Below are 4346 nucleotides of genomic sequence, written 5' to 3'. Positions count from 1 at the left end.
GTGTGTGTGTGGCAACTCTTTTCCATTTTCCTGGCTGTATACCTTACTCGTGCCAGTGCCAATTTAGCAGGCGGAGTGGATATCCTGTACTGCATGAAGGGACTTTTCAACACGACTCCAGGCAGGAACAAAGGTGTCGGCAGCTTCCATTTAATGAACTTCAGTATGTAGACGACCTCACCCTTGTTGCTCACACTTCGGCCTTGAAGTGAATGCACGTAAGACTCTAATTATCTTCCAGCCTGCCCCTAGTTCAGCCACACCTTCACCATCCATCTTAACGGTACTACCCTCTCTAATGTTACCCACTGTCAGTATCTCGGCTCCCACCTGTTCACCACCGCAGACATTGTTACACGTATATCGAGCAGTGGTCCTCCCCACCCTGCTATATGGCGGTGAGACATGGGTCACATACAGGAGGCACCTCAAGGCACTTGAAAACTTTCACCAGTGTAGTCTACGTTCCATCCTCCGAGTTCGCTGGGAAGACAAGAGAACAAATACCAGTATTCTCACTGATACCAACTGTAGGAGCATCGAGGCTACCAGTATCCATGAACAACTACGTTGGACTGGCCATGTTACCCGCATGGACGACAGTAGACTGCCAAAGCAGCTACTTTACAGTTACCTAACGAATGGTAAACGTAACGCTGGCGGGCAACTGAAAAGGTATAAGGATAGTCTTAAGACAAACTTGAAAAAGTGCCTCACCTGGGAGACGATTGCTCCACACCGTAACGCTTGGAGGAGCACCACACGAGAAGGTGTCAATACTTTCGAGTTAGCCAGACTGCAAACCGAGGCAGACAAGCGCCAACGCCGGAAAGACGCTGCCACTGCCCCTCCCGCACTAGTTGCAGCCCTCCACATGTGCAACGAATATGAACGACTCTGCCGGTCCCGTATCGGCCTTTCTAGTCACCTCAGAGCTCACCAACTTAGGTGACACCCTTAATAACTCATATCATTGTATCACAGCTGAATGATCGTCATACTTGATTCCGAGTGACAGCAAAGTAGTAGTAGCCCGTGTTGACGTCAGTGCTCGAGGATTCTGGACGCGGGGACAGCGAGCCGACATCAGGATTTTTGATCCCATGGCCGCATGTCACCGTAACCTAGCTCTCGATGCTGCACACAGGAGGAACGAGAACGACAAGATAAGGGCATATGGGGAGAGAATCAAAACGTTGATCAAGGCAGCTTCACCCTTTAGTGTTCACAACCTCTGGTGGGATGGGCCCAAGTGCAAGATGTTCCTACGCCAGACTGCGGAGGATCTCCGAACAGAAGCAGCAGCCCAGAAGTTATGTTACAGCCTGGATGAGATGTCGACTGTTTTCTCTCTTCGGTCGGCTTTTTTCTGCCTCAGGGGAACGAGAGCTTGCCCCAATTCCGACAACTGCAGGACACTATGAGGCTACAGTCACTGAATGCCGCATAGATCTGCGGCTCAACTAACTCAACACAGCTAGGATAGCTATGTATTAGGATACTTAATATTAAGGTAATTAAATGGTAGAAGGTGTAATATTGGGGAGCTGGAAGACAACGTAAAAAAAAAAAGAGTAGTAGTAGTAGTAGTAGTAGTAGTAGTATAGTAGTAGTAGTAGCAGTAGTATAATAATAGTAGTAGTAGTAGTAGTAGTAGTAGTAGTAGTAGTAGTAGTAGTAGTAGTAGTAGTAGTAGTAGTAGTAGTAGTAGTAGTAGTAGTAGTAGTAGTAGTAGTAGTAGTAAGTGTCATTTGGACTCAAGACTGAGTACGTAGCGGAAAGGTGAATGAGTGGGTTGGAGAAATCCAAGTTTCATCTGAGATTGCTAACACAGAGCCACATGCGGCCTTTGCAGCATTCACCCAGGAGTCAAGATCGCTGGAACTACCTGATGCGTACCATCCTGAGATCGACCTCCTCCACCTCAGGAAGAAGCCATCAGTGTCAAGTTCATTCCCAAACTAGTGAAACACCCTGACTTAACCCCAGCAGAAAGAACACTTTTGCACTTCCACCAAGACTGGGAGGATGGGACTAACTAATCCAGAGGAGATTGCTGACACTGAACATCAGAATTCACTTAAGCTCACGGCAGCCCCTCACTGACCACAAACAGCCCAGAATGCAATAGGGAAGTGGACACCAGCGAAGTAAATAAGATCCGTAGGTCCATTACAACAGATCGGCAGCACTGCCAATGACATGTTGCAGCAACTATTGCTGCTGGTTCCAGAAAATTTGACAAAAAAGTAGCTATAGCGCAGGAGGTGGGCGCCTCGAACTGGTTAACTACGTTACCGATAAGGGCAAATGGTTTCAGCCTTAACAAAACAAGAATTTACAGATGCCATTGCTCTAAGGTACGGTTGGCCAGTAGATGGTTTGCCTCCCAATGCGTGTGTGACTCATCTATGATGGCGATCACGCCATGGTCTGCAAGAAGGGGGGCCTATGCATGAGGCATGACGAGGTAAGGGATCTCACAGCAAATATGTTAAGGAAATTCTGCCGGGACGTCATGGTAGAACCGACCCTCCTTCCACTGGATGGCGAGATCTTCCAACACAGGACTTCAACACATCTAACGAAGCCCGTGTGGACGTCAGTGCTCGAGGATTCTGGACGCGGGGACAGCAGAGCTTTCCACATCAGGATTTTGATCCCATGGCCGCTTGTCACCGTAACCTAGCTCTCGATGCTGCACAAAGGAGGAACGAGAACGACAAGAGACGGCATATGGGAGAGAATTCAGTATGTTGATCAAGGCAGCTTCACTCCTCTAGTGTTCACAACCTCTGGGGATGGGCCCAAGTGCAAGTGTTTTTACGCCAGACTCCGTGGAGTTGATTCCCGAACAGAAGCAGCAGCCCAGTTATGTTACAGCCTGGATGAGATGTCGACTGCTTCTCCTTCGGTCGGCTTTGCTCTGCCTCAGAGAACGAGAGCTCTGCCCCTCATGCCGACAACTGCTGCAGATATGACTATGAGGCTACAGTCACTGAATGCCGCATAGATCTGCGGCTCAACTAATCTAACACAGTTAGGATAGCTTCATATATATTAGGATATTTAATATTAAGGTAAATAAATGGCGGCGAAAGTGTGGCTATTGGGGAGGCTGGAGGCCACATCTAAAAACAAAAACAAAAAAGTAGTAGTAGTAGTGTGCGTGATAATAAACAATCTGAAACAAAATTTGTATTCAATATGTAAAAAAACCCTGATATTTTCAAACCAAGAAATGTTGCAGTGGCTGAGTGGCGCATAACACCCATCTCTCATCCTTAGCATTGAGCCCAGAGCAAACCTCATCCACAACTCACCCAGATATAAAAACAAGCACCAACTATGCAGTTAAGGTAAAAACAAAACAAAAAACAGGGACTCGAGAGCAATGCCAACTCAACCTGATTCTACTGTACTGAATATTCATCTGTCCGCCATTATTACTGATTTATTCGCCCTCTTATTGGTTTATTTCAGAGAAAATTTTATACACGATAAGTTATAAAAAAATTTCAGAGAGAATCTTTACGGGCGGTCTGTAATGGTGTTCCCAGGCAGATGACGTGATTAAAGGAACTAATGGCGTAAATAAATTCGCAATCCACGAATGGAAGGGAAGGGAATCGAGGCGTCAATAACTAAGGCTGTGATATTACTTTCAATTCCAGGTAGAGAGAGAGAGAGAGAGAGAGAGAGAGAGAGTTTTTCAGTGTGCGTTATTATCTTCTTTTTCGTTCTTCCTTCCTCCTACCCCCAACAGCAGTAAAACGTCAAGCCAAATGTCACCTCAGCAGTAACATACACCCAACTGGTTCTGCTTTGGTTTACACGGCCATAAACATACACGTATTGACTTTGACATCCGACACATTCTCAAACGGCGAGGAAGACTTTGCCGAGAGTTTTAGAGTGTGTGAGTGCGTTTGTGAGTGTGTAGGTTTGTGTGAGGTGTTTTGTGTGAGTGTGTTTGTGTTTGTGTGAAAGGTTTGTGAGTGTGTTTGTGTGCGGGGGAGGGTGCCACTACCACTCTGTTACCGCTCCCTTCCTTCATCTCCTCCCTCCTCCCTCCCTCCCTCCTTTCCTTCTCCTCCCCTAATACTATTTAATGATCACTTTTAAATCTATGTTAATAGGAACTTGAAAAAAAAATATATATATATAGAGAAGTAAATTAGTCGTTTGGAGTTAATTTTATAATACCTTGAGAGAGAGAGAGAGAGAGAGAGAGAGAGAGAGAGAGAGAGAGAGAGAGAGAGATATTTAAAGCTAACTGAACAAGCTAAGATATTAAAATTCTCTCAGAGTTTTCGAATCAAAGAGCATTTTTTGCTAGGTTGGAG

This window comes from Homarus americanus, unplaced genomic scaffold (genome assembly GCF_018991925.1).
Source record: "Homarus americanus isolate GMGI-L3 unplaced genomic scaffold, GMGI_Hamer_2.0 scaffold19117, whole genome shotgun sequence".
Classification (NCBI taxonomy): Eukaryota; Metazoa; Arthropoda; class Malacostraca; order Decapoda; family Nephropidae; genus Homarus; species Homarus americanus.
This window is presented reverse-complemented; position numbering follows the sequence as displayed.